This window comes from Pistacia vera, unplaced genomic scaffold, assembly GCF_008641045.1.
Source record: "Pistacia vera cultivar Batoury unplaced genomic scaffold, PisVer_v2 Contig265, whole genome shotgun sequence".
NCBI classification, from domain to species: domain Eukaryota; kingdom Viridiplantae; phylum Streptophyta; class Magnoliopsida; order Sapindales; family Anacardiaceae; genus Pistacia; species Pistacia vera.
Window position 1 is genome coordinate 68,153 of NW_022196074.1, and position 16,509 is coordinate 84,661.

At 35.8% G+C, this 16,509-nt stretch overlaps 1 non-coding gene across 1 annotated transcript; it reads left to right on the top strand.

The window, feature by feature from the left end:
• Positions 1 to 15,910: 15,910 nt before the first annotated feature.
• On the top strand, positions 15,911 to 16,016 carry LOC116133148. The gene has a single exon (XR_004128501.1). It is a non-coding gene; the product is annotated as a small nucleolar RNA R71 (small nucleolar RNA).
• Positions 16,017 to 16,509: the final 493 nt, after the last annotated feature.

A 16,509-nucleotide genomic window follows, 5' to 3' on the forward strand; every position in this document is an offset into this window, starting at 1 on the left:
TAAGAAAAGTTGTTTTTATATCAATTTTGATGTACTTCTAGATTTCGCAAAGATGCCATCACAAGTATCATCCTAATGGAATTTATTCTCATCATAGGAGAATATGTATGTAATCTAGGCCTTTACTTTGCTTGTATCCCTTAATTACAAGTCTAGCCTTGTACTTTTCAATTGAACCATCTACTTTCTTTTTCCTCTTGAAAATCCATTTGGACCCTAGATGTTTACATCCTAGAGAAAGATCCACTAGTTCCCATGTATGATTTTGTAGGATGGAGTCAATTTCATTCTTGATAGCCTCTTTCCAAAAAGGTCCTTCTGAAGATCTCACAGCTTCTTGAAAAGTTTGAGGTTCATCTTCTAACAGATAAGTTAAAAAATATGGACCAAAAGATTTTTTTGTCCTTGCTCTTTTGCTATTTCTAGGTCCATTTTCAACCTCTTGAGTATTTTCAACCATAGTCTCATATGGTCGTTTAAATGAACTTGATCCTTCTTTGGATCTACATGGAAATACATGAAAGATTCATTTCTAGACTCCATTACCGTGTTCTCGTGTATGTTTGGGATTTTGGACTCATGCACAAGAAATCGATAAGCATTACTATTATGTATATAGCCATTGAAGATGCAATCAATTGTTTTTGGACCTATTTTCACCTTCTTTGGTGTCGATACTGTCACATAGACACCCCCACACTCGCAAGTATTTGTAAGAAGGTTTCCTTCCTTTCCATAATTCATAAGGGGTTTGATCTTCCTTTTTTTGGGGTACCTTATTTAAAAGATAATTGGCCGACAACACAACTTCCCCCCTCATGTTTTGAGACAACCCAGAACTTATTAGCATTGCATTCATCATTTCTTTTAAAGTATGATTCTTTCGCTCAACAATTCCATTTGACTGAGGTGAATAAGGTGTTGTGGTTTCATGTATAATTCTGTGTTGTGCACAGAACTCACGAAACAATGATTCATACTCACCACCTTGCTCACTTCATAACACCTTAATCTTATTATTGATTTGATTCTCAACTTCATTCTTATAAAGAATAAACTTATCAATAGCTTCGTCCTTGCTTTTTAGCAAATACACATAATAGTATCTTGTGCTATCATCAACAAAAGTAATAAAATACTTATTGCCACCCCTTGTTTATACAAACTTTAGGTCACAAATATCACCGTGAACTAAATCAAGAGGATTTGTGATTCTATCAATACTATTAAATGATGGCCTTGTCAATTTTGCCTCAACACAAGTTTCACACTTATGTTTGAAATTGATTTGGAAATTACGTATGTGATTTAAATTAATTTACACAAAGCAATATAATTAACATGTCCTGGTCTACCCTGCCACACATAAGAAGACTCAAGCAAATAAGCAGGAGAAATTCTTTTATTAATACTTTTAGATTTTACAACACAAACATTGAGCTTAAACAACCCATCACTCACATAACCCTTTCCAACATACATTCCATTCCTTGACAAAACTACTTTGCTTGACTTAAGAACTGTACAGAAACCATGCTTGCTCAACAAACAACCAGACACTAGGTTCTTTAGAATTTATGGCACATACAAAACATTGTTTAAAGTTAGCTCTCTCCCAAATGTTATCTTTAAGGCCACCCTTCCTTGGCCTTCAATCTCAGAAGCAGCTGAGTTTCCCATGTACAACTTTTCATATTCTCATTTGGTTCAAAGGAATTAAATAGTTCTTTGTCTGAGCAGACATGCCGAGTGGCTCTAGTGTCAAGCTACCATTCTCTTGGGTTAGAGCCAACCATATTCACTTTTGAAACCACCGTAGAGAGACTTATCGTAGAGACATCCTGAGTCATATTCTCTATAACATTTGCCTCTTTCATTCTGTTCATTCTTGGCAATCTACAATTAGAAGCTTTGCGACCCATCTTGCCACAATTAAAACACTTGCCTTGGATCTTTTTTGGCTTCTTAGAGATGCCTCCTTTTGGCCCTAGCTTGGCCTTTCTCATTATGTTATTAAAATTAGAACTTTGACCATGCTCCATAACATTTGCTTTTGTTGTTGCAGGAATAAACCCTTTTTTTAATAACTTCTGTTGTCTTCTTCAATCAGAAGTCTGACAATGAGTTTTTCAAGGTTCATCTCCTTTCGCTTATGCTTAAGATGGTTCTTGAAATCTTTCCATGTAGGAGGTAGCTTCTCAATAATAGAAACTACTTGGAATGTTTCACTTAGCACCATCCCTTCAGAATGAATTTCATGTAAAATAATTTGGATCTCTTGCACTTGACTAATAACAGCTCTCGAGTCCACCATTTAATAATCGAGGAATCATCCCACCACAAACTTTTTGGACCCAACATCCTCAATTTTATATTTATGGTCTAAAGACTCCAATAATTCTTTGGCCATTTTCTTCGAAGCGTACACACTGTACAATGAATTTGTCAGACAATTCATGACATAATTTCGACACAAAAATTCAAAATGTTTCCAAGCATCAACAACACTGATAACTTGAACATCGTGCTCATCTTCTCTAGGAGCATCCTCAGTCAAGAATCTCATAAGATTCAAGGTGGTCAGATAGAAAAACATCTTTTGTTGCCACCTCTTGAAATGCGTTCCACTAATTTTTTTTGGTTTTTCCGCATGGTTCATAGGAACAGAGAGCTATGCCACATGAGTTGGTGTGGTAGCCACAACTTGGGTCTGCACATCACCGAGATTTGATTCAGATGTCATTTTCTGAAAAATCAAACCCAAAGATAATTATGTGAATTTTTTAATAGTAGTCAATAAATAATTCCCAGGAAACATTGGAGGGGTCACAGACGGTCCCTTTTAAAATCTAGTCTCCTTAGACATAATTTCTCTAAATCATACTATTCAAATTTCACCACCACACTTTTACTGCACAAGTATGACAGTCTTTGGGAATATCAAAATCCAATGTTTTCAACAAAATAAAATTCTGTTGATGTTTTTGTCAAACTTATGTTACGGTGAAAAATTTTGCCAAGTGGCATTTTCTCTTTGTTGTCTTACCCATCAAGTTTATTTTGATTCATGATATTCTTGTGTGACTTAACTTTAAATGTGTCACAATTTCCTTATGTGGTCTTAAAATGTTGTAAGGCTTTGTTTGTGGTCCCCCAAGAAAGAGAAAAGATATGTTTTGGTCCAACAAAAAGTTGGAATTGTTTTTGTCCTCACGTGTTCAACTATGTTAGACTTATTCCTTTTGCATTTGCATTTCATGTGTGTTCATAGTGGATGTGTGCTTGCACACTTATGTTAGATATAATCATGTTGCATTTCATTTCACATTTTACTTCGTGTGTGCACACACCTTTCTACTGTGCTAACATCGCATATCTGACTCATTTTTCATAAGTTGCATTTTTATCTTTAGCAGCTAAGAGATTTTCTTTTCATCTTTTGTGTTGTCATTTGGACCTCTTACAGCTTTCGCAATATCCTTTAGTGGTCTAGGGAAAATCAGCCTTTTTCCCTATTTGGTTGTGGTCCTAAACTAAAGCTGAAAACATTTCTATTTTTGGACCAACACATGTCAGACTTTGTCTGTTGACTTGGCCAAAACTGGAGTGCACGAATTTGGGTTTATCTTCTCCATTCTTGCGACTTTGTTTGGCTAACCTTTATGTTTACTTTTTCCTTGTGCTCTGAAACTTTCAGAGAGTTTTTTTTCCTTAAAGGTTCCCCAAATGTTTTTGTGATAAACACTTATCATCCTTCATTTTTGTTGAAATAAAAGGAAGTTCATCTTCTTCCTTGTTTGTTTTTCTTTTTGAACCTGGATATCTATTTTGTTGGTGCTTTGAATTTTTCAGAGAGTTGTTCTTGGTTAGGTTCTTTTATATGGGTTTGTGCTAAAAACTTTCTTGTTTATCTTCATTGTTGAATGGTGGCTTGTAAAACCCCCCTCCAGGTAGGTATCCTCTGAACATTCCTCAATGAGAATCACAGGGATACATGTCTAGAGAACGAGTTGCATTTAGAAAAAACCTGTGTAAGGGTAATAATAATAATATCCAAAACATGCATATAAGATGTCACGCAGGATCCAAACTTATAATTTCAAAAACTTTAAGAATTTATCTGAAAATTACACAATCAAAACATATTTATAGGGTGGAAGCTTCCAAAAGTGTTTCACAAACATTTATCATTTACATTATTTACATCAAGATGACAATAAATCATCTCTCCTCACGTGTAACCCCACTGTCTCTAGCATCCTTCGCTTCTGGTCTACCTGCAAAGCAATCAACAATGAAAGGGTGAGCACTAATGGCTCAATAAGGATTGATCCATTTCATTCTAAATGTGCTATTTGACCTTCATTTAAACATATTTAATTTAACACACCACTTATCTTTTACATCTAGGTATACTTCCTTTTTTTTTTTTCTTTTTTTTTTTTTTTCTAATTCATATGTTTTTCATCATTTTATCCCATGGCTATATAAGCATCAATGCATACACATACAAATAAGTATGTAAGCATAGTACACACACATTACATGTCATGATATAACATCTAAATATCATCTAACATGAGTATAAATAATCTCATGATGTAAATAACATCATAACTCATGTAATGCAACTAAATGCATATGAAGCATTTAACGTGTAATCGATCGGACTTTTCTTAGCATCTTAAGCACTTCATATCATCTAGCCTTAAATTCATCTAGAGCTCATATCATCGAGAGGCGTGCTTACGCGTTATTTAGCATCTAAAGCATATATTCATCTTTCTTCAACTGGTATACGAGGATATGCTTACACATTTTCCATCATGTCTATATGCATCTCTAACATCTTATGGCATGTAATTACATATTTTAGTGAGCTTAATACTTTTAATTCATCTATGGATTATCAATCCATTTACATTACCTCTTGCTCACATTCATCATCTTAAAACATGTATTACATTGCATCTTCATGCCATTTCATAACATTAATCATGCATTGACATCATGACCATATATATCTTTCAAAGATCATCTAACTAATGGGTAAACATTAGTACATGGCTTAATCATGTCAATATATAATCAATTCATAATCGTAAGAATTAATTATAAATTGATTATGTTAAATCTTAAACTTTAATAAGTAGAAGCTTATACTTCAGGCCATTTTCCATCCATTTTCTAAATGAATTGGCTCTTGGTCTAAACATAAAAGTTGTAGGGCTATGTCTTAAATTTCTATTGGTTTAAGAATCATCTCATTTCAATTTTTATAACTCAAGTTGTGGTTGAAATACTGAAGCATGTTTAAAATAACCCCTAAGCTTACCAAATCCGAATTTTTCATATTAAACTATGCCATATCAATTCCTATTGACAATTAACCAATAGGTCAACTTATGGATCAAATAAACCTCCCCTTAATAGTCTTTAAAATCTTAAAGGAAGTGTAAAATCTCATTCCCATAATCATCCATTATTGTTATAACATTGTAAGCTAATGCAAACAACACATCAACACTTCTAATAGAAACCATTCAACACCATGTGGCTTCCAATACTACAAGTTTTGCCACTATCAACATCCACACTTCATTTTCTTCAATCAAAACATAACAACTCATAAAACATAAATGGCAATAACTTTGTGTATAATGAGTTCAACTACACTTGCCATCAACTAATTCTATGCCTTAAAGACTTAATTTAAGGTTTCATTAAAATCTACAAACCCTACCATAATCCCTAAAGTCACGGGAGGTTCTTCCTTACTTTTTTAAAAAATTCCTCCAACAAATCCTTTGCCTTTGTCTTCTTTTACACCTTAATCCTACATATATAACATTATACCTCAACATCTACTTCAAATCTTCAAATCACATCAAAACTAGGGCATTTAATCCTTACCTTAAACCCTTCAACTTGAAAATCCAAGGCTCCTATCTTGTTCTCCTTAAAAAATTATGCAAAACTCCTTTAAAACTTAGAGAGAGAAAGCTTGTTTCATGAAAGCTTTGAGAGAAAATGGAAGAAAGGTTGAAGAAATGCTATCTCCCTTGGCTTGAACGAATTTCCTCTTATTTATGAGAAAATATTTCATGAATTTTCCAAAATTGTGCTATTGGCCCAATTATTTTAATTGTATAACTCATAAGTCCTTAATTCTTCATATAAGGGCCTTTTGGTCATTTCACACTAAACATAATTATTATTTAATTAATGCCATTAAATGCAATTAAGCCTACTCATCCTTGAATTTTTCAATGCTTATCCATAGGTAAAATGACTATTTTGCTCATAATACCTTTCTATGGATAATTGATTCATACCATTCCAAATTAATTGACTATTTTGCCCTTAGTTTGATTTTATGCCTTTTAACATAAAATTAACATCTAAAGGACTATTTTTGAGTTAGGAACATACATACCTTTGACATCTTGGGTATTACATTTCCTCCCCCCTTACAATAATTTCATCCTCAAAATTATAGAAACAGCTCCGAGTATCAACTTCTCATATCTTGCTCCATTTCCCAAGTAGCTTCTTCTATCTTGTGATTCCTCCAAAGCACTTTAATTAGTGGAATTTGCTTGTTTTTGAGCTCTTTTACTTTCTGTCAAGGATTTGAACTGGGCATTCCTCATAAGCCAAATTGTCCTGTAATTCCACTTCCTCCATCTGAAGCACATGTGAAAGATCACTAACATACTTATGCAACAAAGAGACATGGAAAACATTATGGACTCTTTCCATGCTCATTGGCAGCGCAAGTCTATAAGCTACTTTGCTTACCCTTTCTAATACTTCAAAGGGTCCAATGTAAAGTGGAGCGAGCTTACCTTTCTTTCCAAATCTCATAATATGTTTATAAGGCGCAACTTTTACAAAAAACTTTGTTGCCCACTTGGAATTCCACTTCTTTTCTTTTTAGGTCGTTATAGCTCTTTTGTCGATCTTGGGCTTGCTTCATTCTTTCTCTAATAAGCTTAACATCTTCAATCATTTTCTGGGTCATCTCTGGTCCAACTGCTTGAATCAATGAGTCTTTTTCTCCAATATCATCCCAATACAAAGGGGATCTACACCTTGTTCCATATAATGCTTCATATGGGGCCATTTGGATAGTGGATTGGTAGCTGTTGTTATAGGCAAATTCTATTAGTGGAAGTATATCACTCAATTTTGCCTTGTGATCCATACAACAAGCTCTAAGCATGTCTACAATCACATGGTTAGTCTTTTCAGTTTGGCCATCAGTTTGAGGATGATAAGCTCTACTGAAGGCTAACCTTGTGCCCATTGCTTTCTACATTCCAACCTAAAGAGCCGATATGAACTTGGTATCTCTGTCTAACATAATCTTCTTGGGTACTCCATATAATCTCACAATCTCTCTAACATATAATTGCCCTAATCGAAATGCATCTATCTTATCTGTCATAGGTAGAAAATGACCTGTCTTGATCAATCTATCAACCACCACCCATATTGCATTATATCCTTGCTGAACTTTAGGAAGTCCTACAATGAAGTCCATTGAGATATCCTTCCATTTCCATTTAGGAATCTCTAAGGGTTGGAGTAATCTTGATGGTCTCTAATGCTTTGCCTTTACTTGTTGACATATTAAATATCTAGCAACATAATCGACAATGTCTTTTAACATACCTGACCACTAATAGCTTTTCTTTACATCTTGATACATCTTTACATTCCCAGGGTAGGCTATATAAAGTGTATTGTGTGCCTCACTAAGGATTTTATTCCATAGTTCTTCATCTTGAGGTACACATATTCTATCTCTAAACATCAGTGCCCCATTGACTATTTTAAAGTTTGTCTCTTTACCCTCTATTGTTCGTTGGCAGATCACCTTGTAGGTATTATCTTTACCTTGTTTCATCTTGATCTCCTCCACCAAAGTGGGTTTGATCTCCATTAGGGCCAATCCTCCTTTGATCACAATTTCAATTCCTTCTTGGAGGATCTCCTGCTATAATTGTCCCTGTACAGTAATACGAGATAAAGAGACTTTTCTACTAAGGGCATCTTCTACTACATTAGCTTTCCCTAGATAGTATCTGATGTCACAATCGTAGTCTGTCACCAATTCTAACTATCTCCTCTGTCTCATATTCAACTCTTTCTGGGTGAAGAAATACTTCAAACTCTTGTGGTTAGTGTATATGTTGCATTTCACTCCATACAAGTAGTGTCGCCATATCTTCAAAGCAAAAACCACTACTGCTAATTCCAAGTCATGGGTAGGATATCTGCTCTCATAGTCTTTCAATTGTCTGCAGGCATAAGCAATGACTTTCCCTTGCTGCATCAACACTGCTCCCAAACCATTGTAGGAGGCATCAACATAAATATCATAATCAATGCCTACTTTTGGCAATCTAAGAACCGGAGCTGTAGTTAATCTTTTCTTTAACTCTTGAAAGCTTTGCTCACATGCCTCTGTCCATTCAAATGGTACTTCTTTCCTGGTGAGAGTTGTAACTGGTCTGGCTATCTTTGCAAAGCCTTCCACGAACTTCCTATAGTACCCTACTAAGCCCATAAAACTTCTAAACTCTTTCACTGTCCTTGGCCTTTACCACTCGAGCACCACCTCTACTTTACTAGGATCCACTGATACACCGTCTCTAGAGATCACATGACCAAAAAAGGTAACTAGATCCAACCAAAACTCACATTTGCAAAATTTGGCATACAATTGTTTCTCTTTTAATCTTTGTAACACAAATCTCAAGTGCTCGGCATGTTCCTCTAAAGTCTTGGAATAAACCAGGATATCATCAATAAACACCACTATGAACTTGTCAATGACATCATGGAAAACTCTATTTATTAAGTCCATAAAAATTGCAGGTGCATTAGTCAATCTGAATGGCATCACAACAAATTCATAATGCCCATACCTTGTTCGGAAAGCCGTTTTTGGTATATCTTCCTTAGCCACTCTAACCTGATGGTATCCTGACCTTAGATCAATTTTAGAAAACACTGAGGCACCTTTCAATTGGTCGAACAAATCATCTATCCTGGCAATGGGTACTTATTCTTTACCGTTACTTTATTTAGTTCACGCTAATCTATACACATCCTCATAGACCTATCCTTCTTTTTCACAAATCGAATTGGAGCACCCTATGGGGAATGACTCAGCCTGATAAAGCGCTTGTCTAACAACTCTTGTAACTGCTTCTTCAATTCTTGGAGCTTAGCTAGGGCCATGCAATAAAAAGCCTTTGAAATAGAGTCTATATCGGGGGCTAGTTCTATACTAAACTCCACTTTCTTCTCTCGAGGTAAACTTGGCAATTCATCTAGAAACACATCAATGAATTCATTTACCACAGTACCTCATGAACACTTGGGCTCGAACTCTCTCCTATATTTACTACATGTGCAATGTACCTAGAACACCCCCTTTTCAACATCTTCCTAGCTTTTGCTACACTAATCATCATGCTAGTTGGGTGCCCTCCTCCAAAAATGAAGTTATCCCCATGGTCTAGATTAAACTTGACTTTTTTCCTGCGACAGTCTATCTCTGCTCCATATCTGCTAAGAAAGTCCATCCCGAGAATGATGTCAAAGTCTGGCATATTGAAGACAATCAAATCTACCATCATATCTTGGTCTCTAATAGTCACTAACTCCCCTATTAAGACTTCATTGGTCACTACACCCTCACCATCAAGCAATTCAATCCTAATGGCTTGTTATACTCTAACAGGCATTAACCCTAATCTCTTAATCATACCATAGGAGATGAAGGAATGTGTAGCATCAGAATCAATCAAGGCATACAAGGGAGTATCATGGAATAATAACTGACCAGTGACTGTTGAAAGGTTGGCATCTGCCTGCATCTGGGCCACATTATATACCTTGGATGTCGTGCCTCCAACTACGGATATTAAAGTTTTAGAACCAATGGGACAATCTCTAGCAATATGACCTAGCTGGAGGCATCTAAAATAAACATTGGTCCCTACTAGACATTCACCCCTGTGACTCTTCCGATATATCTTACAATAACTGATCTCACCTTTCCTCTGTTGGCCATATTTTCTTCATGTCGTTCTTGTTGGCTTTAGGTGGGACTCCTTTCTTTCCTTTACCTTTATCGTCCTTGCCAACAACTTGTTTTGCACTACTGGACTAGCCAATTTGGAGAGGACTACTTGCCACTGTTGGGGGAATATCTAATCTGGTCTCCTTCCTTAAGTACACCTCTACTTTGATGGCTTTGGTGAGTGTTTCATTATATGTTTGGGAGGGATGATGACCCGACATAACATCTCTAGCGATAATGGGATGAAGTCCACCCACAAATCTCTCTAATCGGGTCAGTGGTGTACTAACTAGTGTGGGTGCAAACTTAGCCAATGAGTTGAACATGATTGAATACTCTTTGACCGTCATATTTCCTTGTTGCAGACTAATAAACTCTTGTAGTTTAGAAGATATCATGTCTGCCATCCAGTACTGCTCCTTAAACAATTCCTTAAACCCTAACCAAGTGAGAGTGGTGGTATCTTGTGTCTGCTCCATAAGCTCCCACCATGTCATAGCATCTCCTCTCAATAGGTACGTAGCATACCGTATATTTTCTTGATCTGCCATTGGAAATAGAGCAGTAGCTTTCTCCACCAACTTGATCCATTGTTCTGGAGGCTGATGTTTACTTGAGAGGTTGTAAATCGGTTCAATCTGCTTTGGAGGAACCATTGCTTCTAGAGTACTCGTCCCTATTGCTTGACTTGGCACCACCTTAGTCCTCACTGTTGTCACCGGAGTACTTGTACTTTCCGACAAGGTTCTCCTTAAAGCTCTATTAACAGCCTCCTGGATCATATGCTCCAATGTTGCAATATCTAAACCCAGAGCACTTGAAGTAGCAGTGATGCGTTGTAACTACAACATGCATAAATAGCAAGTGCACTAGTCATACAAAGTAATAAACTGATGAGTGAGTATCGTTCCTATGAGGATAGTGTTACTAAGTACCGATTTCTCTGGTTTAAGTCCTAATTGAAGAACATTAAATTGGATTGATGGAAAATTAACAAACTAAATACAAATTAACAAAATATAAATGAATGATAATGAAATTAAAGCAAAACCCAACAACTTAACTAATTAAGCAATGCTAACAAATGCTAGGGTGTTGATTTCACCTAGATACGCTAACCCAATTCATAGAATCTATTACCCAAGTTATAATTCCTTGATTGAAAATCAAATTCCCTAAGTTGTAAAACATACCTTCTCTGGCTACATTTCCCTACTTATCCCTATTAAGCTTCCGCACCCAACAAAATGAAGATTAATAGTTCAAAGTCTTTTAAGCTTTATGGAATTCTATCTAGATTTCATAGATCGCTAAACCTATCTCTAGCGTTTGCTTAATCTATGGTATTTATCCCAAGAGGCACAATCACAAATCACTTCTCAGTCTCATTGTGAACAACACACATTTGAATGGTGATCAAGCATCCAAAAGTCATTAAGCAAAGAGATAAACACTCAATCATGAAATTAAAACTCAAAGTAAATCAATTCATATAAATTTGAATCATTGTATCAAGGTTACATCAAACCCTAGCTAAACAACTCAGTTCATACTCAAAAACGAAATAAAATAACAAAAATAAACTAAATCAAGATTCATCATTGAAAAACAAGCAAAAGATGGAGAAATCTTCTCTAATTTGAAACCCAAATCTTCAATACTCTTCTCCTTCCAAGAGCTGCCTTCCAAATGACAAACCAAGCCCCTTTTCTCTTCCTTTTCACTCTAATTTATACCTCTCTCACTTAAGGATGAAGCCCTAGCAAGCCAAAACGCGTCGTTTTATTTTTACAACTGATGCATGTTTCGCCGCGGCGAAGCTTTTTCCTTGCTGCAGTGAGGATTTTCGGGCCAAATGTGAGCATGATAGAGTCTGAATATGGAAAAGTGTTAAACATATGAATTGTAACCCTTTCAATTATCTTTCTACTCGTTCAACAATCATCACAATCCTAGGTTTAAAGATCAAGTTATGGAAGAAATACTGAAGCACGTCCAAAGACATTTTTCTTCAGTTCCCAGCGTACTTTTCATGAATTCAAGCCAAGTTTTCAACCTTGTCCAGTCAGAATTAGGAAAAACCCAAAACATGAAAGTTGTAGCTATTCTTCTTAGCTTTCCAAAGCTTCTAAATTCAAGCCATTCCGAGTTTTTAAGCTCAAGTTACACAATTTACGCTGAAAACTGTCATTTATGCTCAAAATCATCGTTTAGGCCTGCAAAGACAAATTAATAGAATTAGGCAGCAATTATGACCCAAATTGTATGAAAAGTATCTTAAATCGTATCAAAATTCAATGCAAAATCATAGTGTAAAATATGATTATCAAATACCCCCAAACTTAAGATTTGCTCGTCCTCGAGCAAAAAGGAATAACAATCAAAACAAAAAGAAAGATAAATACCTAGATTGAATCACAATGCAAGTCTCAAAAATTGTTGATACATTATTACAAAAAAAATGCTCAACACTCCAAGAAGTCATAAATTGAATTGACCATCTTTCTCTATCGGTCCCTGAGTAGGTAATCCCCACTTCAGTCCACCTTCCAACTTCCTAGATTATTTTATGCAGAAATGTAAAGTTTATCAAATGGTGGTAGACTCCATAAGCCTAAGTATCGAACTACTTTCCACTAATGTGGACTAGACATCACTAAGGATCAAAAGGTCTTTGTAAGCTTGTAACGTTAGACTCGGGTAGTGGGCTTCAAGGAAAATGATAGGATAAACAAAGTAAAAAAACCCGGTTTTCCTCATGCAAACATTAAGAGCTACATCAATCTCCACTCTCTTTCTCACCCACCAATCAAAGTGTCAACCATTTTACAACCCTCAAATTTATGCATTTCTATTTTTTATTTTTTTATTTTTTTGCAATGACAAATATTTACAACACCAAGATCAATTGCCCCTTCTTCCTGCCCTTTTTGCAACCCCCAAACTCAAGATTTTGGTCTATCACTTATTCACACACCTCTCAAAGCTCTTTTGTGTCATACATTAGGTCCATAATTCTCCTAAAGAGTATGATAAAGTGTTTAGGGTATAGGGATTGGAAAATTTTTTGTTTGCAAGGAAAATAAGGCAATGATAATCTCATAAGGCTCAAATGGGTGACTAGGGAAAGATTCATTCATGGGTCAGTTGGAAAGGCTCAAACGTTCCCGAAAAAAAATGCCTAAATCATTTCCTCAACAATATCTAATCCTAGAATTTCACCTCAAGCACTTGTTAACTAGGTTCTGAAGTCCACTAACATTATCAAGACTTCACCTAACCACATAAAATGTTTCTAAGCATGCTGAAAGTGTGAAAATGGTGGTTGAACCACTCAACAAACCTCAAGCTAAATCAAGTCAACCAACCTAAACTTGAAGCAATGCTTAACATTTTCCAAAAATAATATCCCAACAATTCTAGTTTTATCATGGACTTATGCAATTCATCTAGGCAACAACAACACAACACACACTAAACAAATAACAATCAAAGAACTTAAAACAAAAAGAAACACACAAACAAACTAAACACACAAATTCTCAAAATTTTCCTATCCCCAAACTTAAAATGACATTGTCCCCAATGTCACATCATGCACATCTAAGGAATAGAAAAACAAAAGTAAAGGTTATGAGATACTCCCCTGATTAATATGTAAAGGCCGATTTTTGTGCAAAATCCTGGCATCCATTCCTTGGCTTCCTCATCATCATCATCTGTCAAACAATTGAAAATCTATGGTGCCAAATGTGTTAGACACCCTCACCGATTAATATGAAAGAATTACATCCTGATCTCAACCTTATTGAACTAAACCTAAAACAAAAACAAATAAAGAGCTTAAGACTAGGAAATCAACATCAGTTCTTACTTACAAAACATAAAGAAATAAAAACTAAAACTAAAAAAAGAAAAGCGTTTCAGGCTTCAATCTTCTTCTACTTTTTCCTCTTCACACAACTCCCAAATTTGCTAAAAGCACTACAACACAACAAACCCAACTGCCTCAACACCAAATTAAATCAAAATCAACAATTTCTACACTCCACAATCAACTTAATCCTCAACTTCTCAACCAACATCCACAATCAACAAATTCAAGCAATTTTTCAACAAAAACAGATCCACAATTGAAAGTGAACAAATAAATTGCACAAAAACTCTTAACCTTACCAACCCAAGCTTTCCAACCTTCAATTGCTCCAATTTCATTAAGAAAGCTCCAAATTTTCAAAACCTAAGGATTGCTAAAAATTTCTTCAAAATGGTTTAAATCGGGCCAATTGAAAGGTGCGTGATTGTTTAAAGAGGTAAGGGAGTGGAATGGTGGAAGAATTTTGAGGGAAAATGGTGAGAAATTGAAGAAGAGAAAAATAAATTCTTTGGAGGCTCGGGCTTGAAATCGCAAAAATGGAGAAAATGAAGGTGGGTTTATAAAGATTTTCACGTTCGTTGTGGCGAAGAATGATCTTCGCCACGGCAAAAATGGGAAGTTTTCCTTTTTTCGCCTTAGTTCGATATTTCACCTGAAAGACCCAAAAACACACGAAATCAAAATCATTCTAATTCATAAAACAACTAAACAAATTCAAAACAACAAACAAATGACAAACAAATGAAAACACTTGGGTTGCCTCTCAAGAAGCGCTTGTTTATAGTCGGAAGCTCGACTTTCTCATTCTTTCATCAATGTGGATCCTTGTGAGGTTCTTCACTTCCTATTGCCACCTCTTGGTTTTTCCTTTGGAATTTCGGACATTCTCATAAGCATCTTTTCGGAACTTCAAATTTGTATATGCGTACTTGAGATGAGATGGTGATTGGTTGAGTCCAATGTTTGGAGTCTCTTCCAACACCAATTTTGACTTGTGCGCATTTACACCAAATTCTTCAAATTGTTCCTTGTGAGGTGAGTTGCTTGGTTGAAATTCCCCTAAGTATCTTGCACACCTTTCCGCTTTGAGATTTTCCTCTTCATTAGTCTTGTCTTCATGTTCTTCCCACTTTTCTTCATTGTGGGGTTGCTTCAACACTATACCTCTCCTCAATGTTATGACATTTAATTGTTCCTTAGGATTTGTGACCGTTGTGCTTGGCAAAGAACCTTGAGATCTCTCTGTCAATTGTGCAACCAATTGCCCCACTTGAACCTCCAAATTTCGAATGGGCACTCCTTGATTTCTGAAGTTTGAGCGTGTCTCATTCATAAAACTTGTGGTTTCTTGCATGAACTTTTCGAACATATCTTCCAAATTTGACACTCTTTGCTCTACCGGTTGAAGATTCACCACTAGTTGATGGTTTGGCACTGTCCTTTTATATAATTGATTGCTTTGATTGCTCTAAGACAAATTTGGGTGATTCCCCCAACTAGGATTATAGGTGTTGGAGAAGGGGTCATTTTGTAGCCTTTGTGAACTAACCATGTAATTCACTTGCTTGATTGTTGAGAAGACTAATTGGTTTCCGTCTTGGCATTTCACACTCCCATGGTTTCCTGCACAAAATTCACAAGTTATAAAAGATGAGGGAATAGAATTTACATTCATACCTCCCAATTGGCTTTGAAGTGATGCAATTTGTGCAGATAATGTGGTGAACTCATCAACTTCCTATAGACCCATTTTTCCCTTTGACATTGCTCTCTCATTAGGTCTTTGGTAGTTATTGTTGGCCATCACCTCAAGCAATTCATAAGCATCTTCTAGGATCTTGTTATTTAAGGCTCCGCCTACTACCACATCTATCATAGATTAAATATTTGGTAGCAACCCATTGTAAAATGTTTGGACTTGTATCCAAAATGGTAGACCATGATGTGGACATTAATTAACAACTCTGTGTACCTCTCCCAAGCTTCATAAAGTGATTCATCATTGCCTTGCATGAAAGAGATAATGTCCTTTCTCATTTTTGCCGTCTTCTCTGGTGGGAAGCATTTTGCAAGAAACTTTTGAGCTAATCCGTCCCATGCGGTGATTGTCCCAACTGGGTGTGACATGAGCCAACCTTTTGCTTTATCTCTCAGTGAAAATGGGAACAATCTTAGCCTAATTGCATCATCAGTCATTCCATTAACCTTGAATGTGTCACATATCTCTAGAAAAGCTAGCGATATGAAAAATAGGATCCTCATATGAATTTCCACCAAATTGGACTGACTGTTGGATAATCTGAATTATTGTAGGCTTAATCTCAAAGTTCACTGCAATAGGTGGCCTTATAATACCATAATTGCATTCTTGCACCGTTGGTATGGCATAATCCATCAATGTTCTATGTACTTCTGCCATGATCTCCACATGCACTACAAGAAACAGTTAATTAAGCTTAACTACAAAATAAAAATAAAAACTACAAAGAAAAGAACTCAAGCTTAAGACTATACAATATTTACGATTAACTAC